Source organism: Elephantulus edwardii, unplaced genomic scaffold (genome assembly GCF_000299155.1).
Source record: "Elephantulus edwardii isolate Elephantulus edwardi_28Jun2011 unplaced genomic scaffold, EleEdw1.0 scaffold00007, whole genome shotgun sequence".
Taxonomy (NCBI): Eukaryota; Metazoa; Chordata; class Mammalia; order Macroscelidea; family Macroscelididae; genus Elephantulus; species Elephantulus edwardii.
Genome location: NW_006399757.1, coordinates 5,207,327 through 5,226,232, shown reverse-complemented (window position 1 = coordinate 5,226,232; position 18,906 = coordinate 5,207,327). Strand labels below are relative to the sequence as shown.

Genomic DNA, 18,906 nt, shown 5'->3' with positions numbered 1-18,906 from the left:
TGACTTTGGTAAACCCTCCAACCCCTTTGTGGCTCAGCTACTCATTTGTAAAACGGGGACACTATTCTCTCCCTCACTGGGGGGTTGGGGAATCAAATGAAATCATGAATATGAAAACACTTTGAAAAATGTTCACTCATAAAACACAGAATTTTAGAAAGACCTAAGAGATCATTTAGCAAGGCCCCTTACTATACAGTTGAGAAAACAATTTCCACAGGGTCAAATATTTGAACAAACTCAAGCAGAGGTAGAGTGGATATACAAGTCAAAGCACAATTATTGTAAATTAGTATAGTTTCATGTAAATGGAAATACATTAATAACTTCTTTTTCTTTCTTCTCCTCCAAAAAGGGTACATTATTAGAGGAATAAAAGAATATAATTAGGGATCTTACCAACGTAATAAATAGTGTACTGCTATTACATGATAAGCATGACCAAATTGTACTATTTTCCTTCTCACAGCACTTGTAGAACAACAAAAATAAATAAATATTACCCACAATATCTCTTTAAAAATTCTATAAAAATATGGCATGTTATTATTATTGTTGTTGTTGTATACCATCTAATTGGAACTGACCTAGAGTTGACCCTTCATTGGGTTTTGAGAGGCAGTTGATCTCACAGAGGGAGATAGGGAATGTTATTTACTAAGAGGTTACACTATGCATAATGTTTTATAACTAGCTACTTGAATAAAAATGAACAACACCATATTCTACCTTCTAGAAAGTAACATCAATAAAGCGTGTCAGGACTGAAGAATGTGAAAGAGTAACAGGACATTTGGGGTTTTTTTGAGAAACGAAACATCTTCATAATAGGCCTCACCTATTTTCCATGGAACAAAAGATTAAATGTAGGTATCTAAAGAATAAATAAATTTTAAAGTGCTTCATCTAATTCTTGAAGGCCATAGACAGATCTGTGTTTCTGTTGTTCCATGTCAAGTGAATATCTGCCCTATTGTAAAAAGTAAAATAAGGTGCTGGAAGTTGTCTTCTTTATTTACAATCCATTCCCAAAGAAATCACGGATTTTGCAATTTTTATTCCAAATTTAAAGAGTCCAATACTGTGATTTTTCAATAGTTCTCATTCTCAATTCTCTGTCCTACTCTCCTTCATCTAAATATAGGAATATATCTTCTCGATTAATGATGTTCTTGTGACCCAAAGTTTTTCATCCTCTCTGAATGTAGGCTTCTTCTGCTTATATTGTTGCTGTCACTATTATAGGCTGTCAACTTGAGTACAACTCATAGCAGCCCTACGAACAGCAGATCTGAACTCTGACCTTTCCTATGACATCTTCATCATCTCTGCCATATTTGAACCCACTGCTGTAGTCACATTCTGCTTACACATTCCCTCAAATGCAGCCTCATTGGCCTGATCTGCACATTAAACAGCAAAAATTCAGAAATTATCATGTCTCATTGCGTGTTCTCTTTAATACCCTGATAGTGAACCTCGAAGCTCCACATAAATCATTCAGATCCAATTTGGATAAAGTCGAGCCTGCTGACCAGCTGTGATTTTCAGATACAGAGCCACTGGAAAACCAAATGCCATTATTCTACACCTAACTACTGTCTGATTGCCCATAAAACCCCCAGTGATTCCAGAAAGGCAACCCAGTTCCAAGTGAGTCTTCCTCCTCCTGTCCTTGCCTTAATCTCTACTTTTGTCTCTGAACCACACAATTTTGTGACTCCATCCTCTTGTGCTGGCTGTAAGGTCATTTTCATCATGCCAAAGGCATAGTTGAGAGAAAAGAACCAAGTTCACAGTTGTCAATCCTATAAACATTGTACAAAGTACAGCATTATCTGGGTTTTATGACAATAAGTTGACAAGGCTTTAGGGTAGGAGGAGAGGTGGTAAACCGTGAAAATCTCTATGAAACTAAGAGTGTGACAAACATAAATGAAAATCTTAAATGTGGTTGCTTAGCCCCTCATCATTCTCCAGTACAGTTCCGTCCCTTCTCCCTGACTCCAAGGCACTTGATCTCCTTCTCACAGAGTTATTTCTGTCCCTACTCTACATATTGCTCCCCAAAAGTCTAACTGCTAGCTATGCATTGCCATCAAGTCAGAACCAACACACAGCTGATTCTCCAATGGGTTTTCAAAGGCAGTAAACCTCACAGAAGTGGACTGCCCAACTTTTTCCCATAGAAAAATGGATTTGAATTGCCCTCCTTTGAAATACCAGCACAACTACCCTAAACAGCCTAAAATTTAAAATTATTGAGCTTGAAACAAAAAATGAATTTCTGATAATTCTGGAAACAGCTACACCTGGGATAAAGGGAAATGTTTCCATTTTTAAGAAAATTCTTTTGAGTAAGGATTTGTGAAGAATACTGTTAGCCCTGACCACATATAAAAAACTTCAACTACTTAGATCTCTCTTGACTAAGAAATACAAACGTCACTTATATGTATATCAAATTATTGAAACCAATGGTTTGGCCATCTTAAAGATCAGTGTTTCTGAAGAGTCATCTGGAAATGTGAGAACACAACTACAGATAAAACTTATAAATCTTTACAACTTGTTTAATTGACTTACATCTCCCACCCTCCCTAAGAATACAATTAAATGACAGAAAAATACAACTGTGGCAGAACTGTATCATCTGAAGTAATTCTACACTAATACATTTAGAATTGAAACCCAAATCTAGAAACTGCAATTGACGTGACACTTAAGCTATTGGGGAAAAACATTAGGATAAAGAAAAAGCCTCTTAAGCAGATCTACTACAAACAATTCAGAAGCTTTCAACTTACCAAGACAATTGCTATGAGACTTCCAGGGGAGGTAAACATGTGTACAGTGGAAGGGTATTTCAGAGCATAATTTCCTTATCAATAATAAGTGATGGTAAAAAAAACAAGGTAGCTGACTTGGGACAGACACATTTTAGATTATACAAAACTAGTTCTGTATCAAAAAACAGATTTTCTATTCACAGACTAAAATGAGCTACTGTGAAAATAAACATACACTATGGTAAGCATGGCTTTTATCTAGAGAAGGCACTTTTCAAAGATAAAATGTAAATAGGCTTTAAATTTTGGAAATATCTTTAAACTCCTTCAACCGTCTCTAACCCAATCTACATACCACTTTCAGGAGAAAACTCAGCATAGATGCTTCTTACTTGGCTATTTGCTGAGATATTCATCTGACTGTTTATTTTTAATTGGAAAGACAACTTGGAGATCATATGTTGTTATTTTTACTAGATGCCCTAACAACTCATAGTGACCTATGAACAAGATCTGAACTCTTCCCTCTGCTACACCCATCTTCATGAGCTCTGGTATGTTTAAGCCTGCTGTTACCATCTCTACACCAATTCATCTTCTTACAAGTCAGCCTCTTTTACTCCTACTCTTCACCTTTCCTAGCATGATATCCTCTTCCAAGGACTGGTCCTTCCTAACAGCATGCCTAAATTATATGAGAAATGATGTCCTATTGTATTCTATACATTTTATTCTGAGAGAAAATTGTCCTTATCTTTTATCCTATCACCTGATTTGTTTATTTTATAAATTGGGGAGAGAAGGAGAAACACTTGTTTTCCAATTTCTTTTCTTTCTCATTTAAATGGAGAACAGATGAGTCATAATTTATTTTTTTAGTTTTGTGCAATTTGCCCCACAACTAAATGCTCAATAAACTTTATTAATTAACTGCACACAAATTATGACTATCCCTACAGAGTGCAATCAATAACACTGATAGCACTAGATTCCAAAAAAAATTTGGAATTGGCCTCAAAATAAATAGCAATGCTCTAGAATAAATTTCCTAGAAGTAAACAGGCAGAATGCTCTGTAACTCCTCTCTTCCAAGAAAACGTCTACTCAGGATTATTCATTTTAATTCAAAAAGATTTAAGTCAAGAACGCTTAGTTTTATATTTCTAGTCAACCTATTTACCAACTGGTCCTATTTGTACCATAATTTCCTGAATCTCTAAGAGCTCATTAGCAAAAATCTAAAGATGCTAGCACAATGTCCTCATTGTTCTCATTGCTGTTGGTGTTAGGTGCCATGGAGTTGACTATTACTCCTAAGAGCAATAGATCTAAATCTTACCCTATCTTCACAATTGTTGAACGTTTTCAAAAAATGGGCTAAACTGTCTAGGCATAGGCTTATTCCAACCCTCTGCTCTACCTCTTAGCTTATACAGCTGCTGTCCTAGACTCATACTTTCAGAAAATTAACAACACAGAGAGCGTATTATATAAGTAAGTCTGAAAGGAGATTAGAGAAGCTCAGGAAATTAGTGTCCTAAGGGGAGTCATAATAAAAGCCTAAGTTGAAAATACCTCAGAACAGACAAGAAGCTTCTGTAAATCATATGCCAACTATATGCAAATGTACATGATAGGGCCTTTGGGAGAATTCTAGAGAAGGCTTCATCACCTGATGCTTCATGATTCTTCATTTCACAGTATTTCGTTACTAACAACTTTTGATAGACCAATAAAATACCTTGACCTTTTAAACCTGATTTTAGTTAAACTTGGAGATACTGTAAGTACCATAATTAGAAAAATCTGAGAGGTCCAAAGCAGTCACATATTTCCACCAAGGAAAATGTACTATACATAAGTGGATTTTGTACTCAAATAATACTAAAACATATATTCAACATTAAGCACCAGGGAGTGTGCCAAGCGGTTTACATTTGTCTCATGCATATTATCCATTTTCAAAATAGCCCTAGTGCAAGTAACCAATATTATGTCCATTTTACAGATGCATGGACTATGACTTAGAAAAGTTAAGGCAATTGTCCAAGGACACACAGCAAGAGAGAGTTCATACTCACGTCGACTATACTGACTCCAGATCCTGTGATCGTTACCACTTTTCTTTATCACTTTCCACACACAAACTGAAAGACGTGTCAATTTTCCAGAATAAATAGTCCCTTGTGGCAGTTTGAATCCACTCATCAGTACCACATTAGAAGTCCCTGTTGATCTGCTTCTATAAAGACTGTTGTTAAGTGTCAATCAAGATGGAAGTTAATCCCCCCAAACAAGAACATCTGCTGGCGTTGAAAGTGTTGGGATTGATGAAGCCTACTTTATTTACAAATATTCCAGTAATGTGTGAAGAAAACGATTTACCTGGAGATCTCGTTAGCCAACTCATGAAAGATGATCCCTCAACTGTAAATGGTGCAGAAATTTTAATGTTGGGAAAAATGTTGACTTTACCACAGAATTTTGGGAATATATTTTTGAGTGAGACTTTTTCCAGTTATATCAGCGTTCATAATGATAGCAGTCAAGTTGTAAATGATATATTGGTAAAAGCTGATCTTCAGACAAGTTCTCAGCATTTAAATCTTTCAGCCCCAAATGCTGTTGTTACTGAACTTAAACTTGATTGTTGTATTGATGACGTCAAACACCATGAAGTAAAGGAAATTGGAACGCACATATTGGTGTGTGCCATCAGTTATACAACTCAGAATGGAGAAAAGATGTATTTTAGAAAATTCTTCAAGTTTCAGGTTCTCAAACCATTGGATGTGAAAACAAAATTTTATAATGCAGAGACTGATGAAGTATTTCTTGAAACCCAGATTCCGAATATTACAAATCCGCCTTATGTTCATGGAGAAGGTTTCCTTGGAGCCATCTATAATGCACAATGTAGCAGAATTAAATTCTGTCAGCCAAATTGGAGAAAGCATATCTACATTTGGTTCAAGAGCTTATTTGTAGCCAATAGATACATGCCAGTACTTATACTGCCTAGAGCACAAGAAAGAGTTTGCAGAAAAATCAGGCATTATTAAAGGAGTTACAGTTATTGGAAAATTGGATATAGTGTGGAAAACAAATCTAGGAGAAAGAGGAAGGTTACGGACCAGCCAGCTTCAAAGAATGGCTCCAGGTTATGGAGATGTTAGGTTGTCTTTGGAGGCAATCCCAGATAATGTGAACCTAGAAGAACCTTTTCATATAACCTGTAAAATAACAAACTGCAGTGAAAGAACCATAGATCTAGTTTTGGAAATGTGTAATACGAATTCTATCCACTGGTGTGGCATCTCAGGAAGGCAGCTTGGAAAACTATGTCCAAGTTCCTCTCTCTGCCTTGTCCTTACACTACTGTCTTCAGTACGAGGACTGCAAAGCGTGTCCAGCTTAAGACTCACAGATATCTTCTTAAAGAGAAAATATTAATATGATGACATCGCACAAGTCTTTGTAGTATCACCAGCTATTAAGATGGAAAATTGAAGAAAATTTCCCAAGTGATGCTTTTCATTTCATTTCGCAGAACCATTTTCTGTACTTTGCCAGCTTTGTAAAATGATTGTTGTTGTTGTTGTTATGTGCCGCCGAGTAGCTTGCGACTCATAGCGACCCTATGTACAACAGCCCTAAACTCTGCTCTGCCTTGTGACAATATCACTGTCTCTGACACTCCCATCCTGATAACCCCAGTCACTGAATCAATCCACCTCATAGAGGGCCTTCCCTTCCTGCGTTGTCCCTCCACCCTCCCCAGTATGATGTCCTTCTCCAAGGACCGGTCTCTTCTTACAACATGTCCAAAGTATGTTAGATGGAGCCTCAGAATCCTTGCCTCAAAAGAGCCACCCGGTTTAACCCTTTCCAGGACAAATCTTTGTTTTCCTAGCAGTCCATGGTATTCTCAATACTCTTCTCCAGCACCACAGCTCAAAGGCATCAATTCTCCTTCTAGCCACCTTGGTCATTGTCCAACTCTCTGATGCATAACAAGTGATTTTGAAGACCATGGCCTGTATCAGATGCACCTTAGTCTCCAGAGAGACACCATTGCTCTTCAGTACTTTGGAAAGGTCCCTAACAGCAGACTTCCCCATGGCAATGCACCTTTTAATTTCCTGGCTACTGGTGCCAAGAGTGTTGACTGTGGAGCCAAGCAAACTAAAGCTGTGAACAATCTCCCATCTCTTCACCATCCATCCTGATGCTGCCAATTGGTCCAGTGGTGAGAATCTTTGTCTTCTTGACATTGAGCCTCAATCCATATTGGAGGCTGCAGTCCTTGACCCTCTGCAGGAGGTGCTTCAGGTCCTCCTCAGTTTCAGCAAGCAGGGTTGTGTCATCTGCATAACGCAGATTGTTGATAGATCGTCCACCAATCTTGACCCCACATTCTTCCTCATATTTAAATGTCTTTCCTGTATAACTGAGTTGTTTAAAATATTAAATATTTGGTTTTTTTAAAAAAGGAAAAGATTGATGTTTTTATGTAGCATTGGGTCAAAACCGACCCCCAGCTGACCCTCCACAGGGTTTTCTGTAATCCCATGAGAAGAGATTTGATGGCCCATCCTTCTCCTGCAGAGCAGCTGGAGGATCTGAACCGTCTATCCTCAGGATTGCAGCACATATTCTTACCACTAGGCCACCAGAGTTCCAGTCTATAAAGACTACAGTGAAGGAAACCTCTGAGGCAGTTCTAGTCTATAACTTCTGGGGTTGCCATGAGTCAGAATGCCAGCTTGAGTCGGAATTAACCGGAAGGCAACAGGTATTTTAGGGGGGAAAAAAGAAATCTGCACAGTTCATAGGATTTTCCTAAATTTCTTTCAGGTCTAAAATTCTGTTTCTTTTCCTGCCTTTTTTTTTATAGGTAAAATCACAGGCAATCAGATAAAAGGAAGAACTTTTTTTCTCCTACCTCATCTTCCTTAATAATATATTAAAAACGAAGAATATGTGAATTTATAATATCCCTTCAAATCTTTATCTAGAGGCAAGGCTAAAGAAAAATGGAACCTGAATAGATCAGAACTCCAGCAAACGCCACAGACACCTTTATTCTCCCAGTCAAAGATGTCTACATTTTATTTTTCTATTCATAAAAATTCATAATTAAAATTGCAAAGAGCAGCCTAATCTGTTCCCTCATTTTAGTGCCTCCATACATCACTGCTTCTGCTGACCTAATAAAAAGAGCTCATCTTTCCCATATCAATGGATGTACCAAATCACTGATTAGCTAGGGTCCATTTTGTGTACCGACTAGTGTCATGTTTAATATATCAACTCCATTAGCTGCTTAATACCATTTCCAAGATTTAACAAAGCAAATTCAAAATGCCATTCAACAAACTTCCTGACAATATCATGGTCCCCAGGCTTGATTCCTCTTAACTCATTAATTATTTTGTATTTTTTTAACAACTTTTCAAGTCACTCTGGAGAGACAGTGAGGGTCAAGAGAGGCCAACGGGACCAAATTCTCTGTTCAGTGCTCATATATTTCACAGGTCATGCCATCAGGAATGGCCCGAGTGGACTGAAGCAAGTGGAAGGGGTCACAGCAAGGTTTTCCCCAAACATCTTAAGAAGATCCCATTGAAACTGCCCTGTCCACCTCATTAGAGATTCTGGAGTAGAGGGGGAGTGGGAGGGGATGCTTTCTTCCTCTTCAAGGCTGCAGGCAGAGCAGTCACCAGCTTTGTTAATAGCATGCCAACACAGTCACTTCTGCTCACGGGGCTGCTGAAATCCCCATGAGATGCACGTTGTATGACATGAAGCCAGTATTGCTGAGCGAGGTCTAGGGAATAATTAGAAAGCCGGCATTTTGACTTTTAAATATTCTACTGTCTTTAAGTGGTTTAAATAATTCCTAAGCATAAGTGCCTCCAGGGAGAGCAGGGTGTCAGCAGCAGAATGGATGTTGTTGCTAACAGCCAACAGCTGGAAAGGGACTGTGACAATGCCCCCTGCTTTGCAATACTTCCCTTGTACCCTGTGTGACTAGTTCAGGAGTCTAATAGCACAATATGGGAAATGAGAGCTCATCTATCTACTTGTCAGTAGCACTTTAGGCATCCCATGTATAAGCCTTCCTAGCTCGACCCCAGGGTTGAGCTAGACCATGACCTAAAAGAAAGCCTCTCAGGGGTGAGAGGCCTCCTATGGTAATTAATCCTCTAGGAGACACAATCCCCAAAGTCACCTGAACATAGGAGAACAAGTAGGAAATTCCACAATACCAAATGCTTTTACTAAATCCCCCCAAAAAGGAGTTACCTCAGAAATTCTAGGGGGAAAGCAAGTATTTCTGGCATGATCATTTTCTGAGTGCTTTAACTGGATTTTATCCATGCTTTTCCACCAACTCAAAATCTCTCATGCAACTGAAGGCCTTTCTCCTAGATTCTAGGGTGATGTTCCTGCTTATACTTTTATCTCCTGTCCTTTCTGTTCACCATACCTACTTCTTAGAGCTTTTGTTTTCCTAATGGCTTTATCCATCCTTTTTTGTAATGCTGAAATGTTGAAATTATTTCTTTTAATTTTTTTTAATTCCACTGTTAAGAATAAATGCAGCAAAACATACAACAATTCAACTGTTTTTATATGTACAACTCAGTGATATTGCTTATATTCTGTAAGTTGTTTGACCATTCTCATTCTTCTTTTCTAAGCTTCTCCTCACTATTTATATAAACACATTGCCCCTTAAGGTTCCTTCCTATACAATCTTTAGAGTTGTTATTGTCATTTTAATACCATATAGGCAGTTATTTAAAAGGCATCATGTTCAATTTAGATATATTTACTAGTCTAGCTAAACTTTTTGGTTTTTAGAAGGCTTTAGGGGATTTTTTTAAAATGTAAAATTATTTCAGGGCAATAGTTTTAGAGGTTCATTCAGCCACCATGTCTCCAGAAACGTTAAACCCACAAGAAGTGAAACTCTATAGCTACCTCTTAATCTATCTCCAGGTCAATTTCTCCTCCATTTGTCCCACAAGACACTGCCAGATTAACTTCTCAAAATACACTTTGATCATATCCCTCCAGCAGTCAGGAAATCAAAAGACAAATTGCATTGAGAATCTGCCATCAAGGACCTCTCCAGAGTACTGAAAAGCAACGATGTCAGTTCAGTTTAGAAACTAAGGTGTACCTTATCCAGGCCATGTTCTTTGCAATTACTTGTTATGCATCAAAGAGGTGGACAATGACTAAGGATGACAGAAGAAGAATTGATTCCTTTGAACTGTGGAGCTGGAGAAAAGTCTTGAACATACCATGGACTGCCACAAAAAAAAGCAAATTGGTCTATCTTGGAGAGGGTGAAATCAAGTTTCTTCTTGGAGGCCAGGATTTTGAAGCCCTGTCTCACATACTTTGGGCACATGGCCAGGAGAGACCAGTTCTGAACATTATGTTCGGAATGGTGGAGGGACAGCACAGGAGAGGAAGACCCCTTATGGGATGGATTGATACAGTAACTGGGGTAATGGAGGTGTCTGTGTGGAATTAGTGAGACTGGCTCAGGATAGGGCAGGATTCAGAGCTGCTATACATAGAGTTACCATGGGTTGCAGGTGATTCAACAGCACATAGCAACAATGACTCAAAAAATGTCAAAAGTCTAATCACTAAATTACTTATGGTAACTTCACGGACTACCACAGTATGTATGTATGAACTCTTATCAATAAACTCCTCCAACTTCATGAGGGATACATTCTCAAACTGAAACTCACTGCCATCAAGGTAGGACCAATTCTCACTGGCTTACCTTCTTGTGGTTTTCAGAGGCTATAAATCACATAGAAGGAGATTGTTCATCATTCTCTCATGAAGCTGCTGATGGATTCGAACCACCAGAGAGGCAAAGCCCTTGAGTTAATAGAGCAACTCCTATGAACTACAAGAAAATGTCTTTGTTGTTGTTGGGTGCCTCCCAGAAGGAACTGACTCATAACTGGCCCTCCATCTCTCTCCTGTAGAGTGGTGGTAGTTTCTATTGTTGTTTTTGTTGTTTTTAAGTGCCATCAAGTCATAGATGACTCATAGCGACCCTATGAATGAAAGATCTGAACACTTGAAGAACTTTCATCATTTCTCCAAGTTCATAGAGTTTCTGGAGGCAAGCTATTTCAGAAGTAGATGCCACTCATGCTGCCAAGCTTGTTTTAATTGAGAAGTTCCACCAAACACTGTCCCCCATGGGTAAACATTCTAGCATCTGACACATAAAAATCAGTGTTCTACATTACAGTAACCACAAGTTACCTCTGTACAGCAAATGGACAGACCAATGCTATACAACCTAGAAGAATGTTTGAAAAAAAAACAATTAAAATCAGGCCTGAGGGCCATAAATTAAAATCACCCACCTTTGGTTTGGCAGCATAACTTTGTATCCATTAGGCCATCAGAGCCCTCTGTATGACTCACAGCAATTCTGTGAACAACAGATCTAACCCTTGTTCCATCCCACACCATCCTCACAATCTGAGACATGCTTGAGCTCACTGTTACAGTCACCGTAACCTCCTATGGAGTAGTTGGTGGATTTGAACTGTCTGACTTTGAATTGGCAGTCCAACTCCTTGCCATTAACCCACTAGAGCTCCCTACAGGGATATATTGTTGTTGTGTACCATTGAGTCAGAACTGACTCATAGCTGACCCTCCCTCAGGTTTTCAGAGGATTTGAACTACATACCTTTGAGTTAGGGTTAGGGTTCAAATTCTCTGAAAATCCACTGGAGGGTCAGCCATGAGGCAGTTGCCAGTGCAACTCCTTTCCTTTAGGTCCCCAGAGCTCCATTAGCTATCTTAATTCTTTGAAGAGAAAGAGATTTGCAATGAGCTGTCAAAGAATATTTTCAAGGATAAGAAAAAAAAACCCCAAAAATAAAAACAACAACAATCCAACCAACATTGATTATACATCCATTATATGCCTCTCACTCCATAAACTCTTTGACAACTCTTGTTTAATTTTGTTATCCTAGATTTTAGCAATGGAGGAAATTGAGGCTCAGTAACTTTCCAGGTCATATTAACAAAGTTAGCATTCGAATCAAAATCTGCTTGAATTCTACTTTAAAAGAGCTCTAAGTATCCTCAGGAGACTTGTTGTTGATTGCCTTCAACTCAAGCACAACTCATAGTGACCCTATACACCAAAGGCCTGAAGCCTTTCTATAATTATCAACATTTCTCAAAGTTCATAGAGTTTCCAGAGATAAGTTGTGTAGGAAGTGGATGCCACTCCAGGCCTTATACACATGCAAAGGCATATTTTATATAAAGACTAGTTCAGGCCACAAGGGTGGCCTAATGGTAAGGAGTCGTGCTGCCAACACAAAGGCACATGGTTCTTACCCACCAACTGATTGTGGAAAACTGCTGAAGGATCTTCTAAGAGCTGACTCCAACCCAATGGTACATACCAACAAAAACAACAGTTCAGCCCATAAACATGTGAGAACACCATCTGAAGTCCTGGAATTTTAATCTCTAAAGGCTAGATAAAGTTGCAACATGCAAACAAATGACAGGTGTGAAGGGACCAGAATGTTTAGATTGGCTAAAGCTCAAGAAGACTCTTGGGAATCATGCTGGGGTACTAGACTAGAAAAATAAAACTATGTTTTGACGGTCAAACTGAAGAATTTGAAATTTATGCTGTGAGCAGTAAGCAGATGTCATATCCTTTTTAAAAGTTGAGCAATTGCTAATTTTCTTTTTAGAAAGAAATTCACTGAAACAGGAGTATGAATTCAAAAAGCAAGAGATTGTCATTTGGAAAATAGGGGAGGCTCTTTCAACCACTCTAAAAGAAGTTTGACAGCATAAAGAAGATGGAATGAAGATGGATTATTGAAATGGAGTTGATAAAATCTGGAAGCTAATTAGAGATGGAAGAGGAGAAAGAAGGAGGAATAGCGAGCATTTAGAGATTTCAAATTTGATTGTATGCAAGCATGAAGGGATCACTAATATTGGGAGCAAGGGAGAAAAAGAACAAGCAAGTTACTCTAATATATTGTGTTGAACAAAATAAATGGAAAGAAATGTGAATCTGGAATTCCAGGGGAATGTACAAATAATGGGAGGGGTGGGGAGGGCAAAGGCATAACTACTGAGTAGTCAGTAATAATATCTGTTGTTGGGTCCTTTTGAGTCACATTCAATTCAGAAAGAGTGTTGATAGAGTATAAGTACTCCACAGGTTTTTCTTGGCTTAATCCTTTTGGAATAAGATAGGCAGTTTTCGCCCCCTGCAGAGTGGACTGGTTCTAATTGTCAATCTTTTTTGGTTAGCAACTGATTGCTTAAACATTGTATTACCATGGTTCCAACACTATGCAATGTCCTTTATATACTCATTTATTTCTCAAAACAACACTGAAGAACAGCTATTACTACAATGCTCACTTTACAGATGAGGCGAGTTCAAAAAAGCTTATGTAACTAAACCAAAGAAATGTATGAACAATCGGAAGGAAGGAAGGAAGGAAGGAAGGAAGGAAGGAAGGAAGGAAGGAAGGAAGGAAGGAAGGAAGGGAGAGAGGGAGGGAGGATTACAACTGACTTTTAGCTTGAGAAAAGTGTTCAAGTTCACTCAAAATTAAATAAGAACAAATAGCCTTTCTATGATGATGTTGCTGAAAGCAAAGAAGGAAGCCCCTACCTTTCCCAAAAAGGAAGCCAAACAAAGGCATTAAAGTCCAAGAAGGCAATCCCGAAGGGCATTCAAAGCCACACACTCAAAAAAAAGAAGATCCGCAGCATTTGTCCTTCTGTTGTCCTCCGACCATTGGCTAAGACTCTGAGACTCTGAAGGTAGCCTGAATACTCCCAAGAAGAGTTCTCCTAGGCAGAACAGGTTTGACCACTATGCCATCACCAAGTTTCCCCTGACCACTGAGTCAGCCATGAAGATGGACGATAGCACGCTTGTGTTCACTGTGGATGTCAAGGCCAAAAAGCATCAGATCAAACAAGCCGTGAAGAATTTCTATGACATTGATGTGGCCAAGGTCAACACTTTCATTAGGCCTGATGGAGAGAAGAAGGCTTTTCTTCAACTTGCTTCTGACTATGATGCTTTGGACATTGCCAACAAAATTAGGATCATCTAAACTGAGTCCAGCTGGCTAATTCTAAATATAAATTTTTCTCATAAAAAATAAGGGCAAATTATTTAAAAAAGATATAAGACCTTTCACTAAGAATATTTAAATTTCTAAAGTTGGTGAAGATATGAGAAAATGCCTCTTTCGTGAACTTCTTGTTGCTATATACTATCAAGTCAGAACCGACTTAGAGCTGACGCTCCAGCAGGTTTTCAGAGGCAGCAGATGGAGTGGGAGGAGATTGTCCCTCTTTCTCTTGTGGAGCAGCTGGTGGATTTTAACCTCTACATTTGGGATAATCTTTTTGGAGGGAAATTTGGAAACATCTATGAAAACTTTAAAATGTTATAACTTTCAACCCAACAATTCCATTTCTAAGAATTTTCAAACACCAGTATATTTTCATGAATAAATGTGAAAGGATAATCATTTTAGCAATGTTTCTATTTTCAAAAATATCAGAAAAAAATTATGTACATCCACAGGAAGCCCTGAATTGATAAACAAGATATATTTACAAAGTGCCACTATGCTGTCCAATATGTGACCTGAAGAAGAATAAAGTAAAGCATGCTTCAGTTTGTGTTTTTAAAAAGAGATGTACACACATGTCCTTTTTTTTTTTCATTTCAGTGCACACGAACTACCAATTAAAAGATAATTACTTGATCCAAATATATAGTTGAGTGTTTAGAATACAGTCATAAGTGTAAATAACCAATGAACCCTATGATACACAAAAATAAGTGCCAGAACACCATGTTGAACACATGTGAATACAAATCCATTATTTTTTAAGATTTCAAAGTACTTTATCTACTTTCTCATTAATGTGATACTTCCTAGTGGTCCATTTTCCTTGTTTTTCATTCAGTATTATGTAAAATGATGTGGTCAAAATGACTGTCAGGCAGGACTACTGGAAGAGAAGGAACATGGATCTTGAAATCCATAGTCCAAAATCTCTCCTTTCCTTTTCTAATTTTAAGTCACGCTTTCTAGAAACTGTACCATATAATTCATTCCAAATAATCTTTTCTTAGTTGTCACTTTTCATATACTCTTACTTTCTACTGACTAAACTTCTAGCAAAATAAACTCTGGTTTGACTGGAATTTCACAAGAGCATAGGGTGTCTGCAAATATCTTGATAAAGTTGTACAAAATTAAAGACATTCACTGTTCTTGCATGATTAATATATTTTATTCTGGTATCATTTCTAATTTAATTTATAGGCTCATTTCCTCCTTTAGACTAAAGTCCTGTGGTTTATGTGGCTATGGCCAGTCCCACCCTAAATGAAATACTGAGGATGTTCCTCAGACTTCACTCTTCCATGGTCTTCCCTCTCCACAGCCAATGGAAATTCAGAAGGTCTCACAACCAAATCAAACCAAAGAGAGTCAGTGTTTTTCTGGAATGCTTGAGTAAAGATTCTTAAATTGGTCAGACAGAAATTTGAGGCTGCTTTTATCAATCATGGTCTGAAGGGTAGAGTGGAGGAGCTGTTAGAGTATGATGCCTAAACCAAAAGAAAGCAGGCTCAGAAGATTGGAAGAGTCCTGGCAATGTTATTAGAGCACACAGAAAAATTTACTTGTGGACTTATCCATTATATATGCCAGTAAATCTTGTTTGATTAAACAAATGAAGACTTCCCTGGGCTACAAGAGGATTGTTGTCGTTGTTGTTGTACCATAAAGTCAGAACGGACCCCTAGCTGACCCTCCAGCGGGTTTTCAGAGGCAGTTAATCGCATGGGAGGAGATTGCCCATCCTTTTCCCACAGAACAGCTGATAAATTTGAATTGTGTTCCTTTGAGATTTCAGTGCAACTTCTTGCCACAAGGCCACCAGAGGATTACAAAAGAGAAATTAGTCAATGAATCATCTAATTTAAATTAAGCTGGTTAACATTTTTGTAGTCTAATTTTAATGGCCTAATTTTGACACCCAATTTAAAAATAATCTTTTTTTACCAGGAAATGCCATTTTTAACCAACTTATTCAAAATAAATAACTACATAACTATGCTATGATAGGTTGATTATCCAGGAGGCTGGGCTCTATAAGGAGAAATGTGGCATCAAGATTGGTGGATGATTTATCAACACTCTGTGTTATGCAGATGACACAACCCTGCTTGTTGAAATTGAGAAGGACCTTAAGCACCTGCTGCAGAGGGTCAAGGACTGCAGCCTCCAATATGGATTGAGGCTCAATGTCAAGAAGACAAAGATTCTCATCACTGGGCCAATTGGAAGCATCAGGATGGATGGTGAAGAGATTGAGATTGTTCACAGCTTTAGTTTGCTTGGCTCCACAGTCAACACTCTTGGCACCAGTAACCAGGAAATTAAAAGGCACATTGCCATGGGAAAGTCTGCTGTTAGGGACCTTTCCAAAGTACTGAAGAGCAATGGTGTCTCTCTGGAGACTAAGGTGCATTTGATACAGGCCATGGTCTTCACAATCACTTGTTATGCATCAGAGAGTTGGACAATGACCAAGGAGGATAGAAGGAGAATTGATGCCTTTGAGCTGTGGTGCTGGAGAAGAGTGTTAAGAATACCATGGACTGCTACGAAAACAAAGATTTGTCCTGGAAAGGGTTAAACCGTGTGGCTCCTTGGAGGCAAGGATTCTGAGGCTCCGTCTAACATACTTTGGACATGTCGTGAGGAGAGACTGGTCCTTGGAGAAGGATATCATGCTTGGGAGGGTGGAGGGACAGTGCAGGAGGGAAAGCCCTCTATGAGGTGGATTGATTCAGTGACTGGGATAATCTGAATGGGTGTGTCAGAGACAGTGCGATTGGCACAGGACAGAGCAGAGTTTAGGGCTGTTGTATGTAGGGTCGTTATGAGTCGCAAACGACTTGACGGCACCTAACAACAACAACATTCTATGATACATAGTTAATTAACAAAATAGAAAGGCGAAAGGAAAATGGAAAGACTCTAAGATACTCATCTCAATTTTTTTTTCTAATAGAAAGCCAAATATGAAACTAATTGAAATATCTAGCAATAGAGAACTGGAAGGAATAGATTATAAGCAGTTAATGGTCTTTGGCACTAGGCTTACTGCATTAATACCTTAAATAAACCATTTACAAACTGTTTGATCTTGAGAAGTTACTCAGCCTCTTTCTTTCAGGGTGTTTTTTTTTTCTCTAAAGTCATAGCAATAACAATACCTATGACATAAAGGTAATATGTATAAAATGCCTAGCACAAGCCTAAGTGTTTATCAGATAAAGTACGAGATATTCATAGACAATAATACAATCTAGTCATTGAAACTCACTCAAACTCATTGCTATCAAATCACAGCCTACCATAGCTGACCCTCCACTGGGTTTCTGAGGATTGTCTTTCTACTTCAGAGCTGCTGGTAGATTTGAACTACTAGAGAGGCAGCATCTTTGTGTTAGTAGCACAATTCTCTATGGACTAGACTACTAGAGATCTCTAAGTTATTGAAACATAAAAATGTCATAAACAAAAGGGATGTTGACCTGTATGTATTAACTTAAACTGGCAAGAATCTATTACATATACATTCAAACAGTTTTTAGTGTATAGTTGTGTTTATATTAAGTGGTATTTGAGTGTATGTGGATGGAATTTTCTGATGCTAATTGTGTTTTTAACAACAAGCATATATTGTTCTTAGGATCCCAGGGTATACTAGTAGTTAATGAGCTTGGTTACTAACCAAAAGATGGGAGGTTTGAACCCACCAAGAAGTACCTTGGAAGAAAGATCTGGCAAATATACTAAAAAAAAAAAATATCTGCTATTAACAGCTCTAGTTAGCACAGTTCCACTCTGACAAACATGAAGTCATCACGAGTTGAAATCAAAACAACGGAGATATTAAAATATCTCCATTGTTAAATAATAAAGCTATTATTAAAATAATAAAGCTATATGGATTGTGGCAAAATTGTAGTGACCAAGACTAACTTCTTTACATTGGTTATACTGTCACCTGGGTCTCCAGAAAATTTTTTCTATCTCCAAAGATATTACATTCTTTTCATTTACCTTACTCCACTTTCTTCTCTTCCTTAAAATTTGCAGAGAGAGTCCAAAATCTCACAGACTTCATAGGGAGATACTATATATACTGTCTGTCTTTATTCTTTCTCCTTACATTTTCTCTACTCTCTTCATTCCAATATAACACTCATATCTCCCCAACATCACAGCTTCTTCCAACCTTGAGAAGCCACAGTGGACAAGTTTAAAAAACGTGAATGGAAGCAAAAGTCATTAATATGGCAAATAGTGCATGCATTCATATTTAATATTTAGAAAGCAAGCCTGAAACAATTACATCTTTCCCCCAATTGAACTGCAAGTGCAGTTCAACATTCGAAAACTCTGGCACTCAAAGTTGTTTTCACTGTTGATGAAACTGTAATTACACTATTGGGCAATTCAATTAATTTTGTGTTTTATTATAGAAGTCCATGATTCCACCTAAATAGAGTTAAATTAATGGAATATTAATCAGTTTGTCATATCTCCAAGAATTTTTGTGAGGATGTTTGGTTTTAGCTTGTAAAATCCAGTAGAGTCTCCACATGATAAAATTAATCATCCTTCGTTCATATCATTTCATCAAGAATTCAGCTAAGAAATTAATAATTTTATGCCTTCATTAACCACTTTGCCTACAAAACACTAAAATTCTTTGATAAGTATTAAATTATTAGACCAGAGAGATGACCTCAGATATTCATTAAGTTAACTTCTTCTGCCTAGAGGAAGGAAAAAATCTAAAAAATATAATTAATATATCAGAATAAAACATGTCCTAGATTATAAAGGAAATGTTTTGTATAATTATAAGTTTATGGTTAAGAATACCTTAAGACAATAATCACTTCTGACATTTAACTTAAGAAAAAGGATGGAGTCTTAACCTTATCCCAAAA

General features: G+C 37.8%; 1 protein-coding gene and 1 pseudogene across 1 annotated transcript in view; one reads left to right on the top strand and one right to left on the bottom strand.

Moving 5' to 3' along the window:
- Nucleotides 1-18,906, bottom strand: part of LOC102874489 (neurexophilin-1-like) — a 467,927-nt gene that overhangs the window by 421,342 nt on the left and 27,679 nt on the right. The gene's annotated exons all lie outside the window — the stretch shown is intronic.
- LOC102874088 lies at nucleotides 5,063-6,299 on the top strand (annotated as a pseudogene).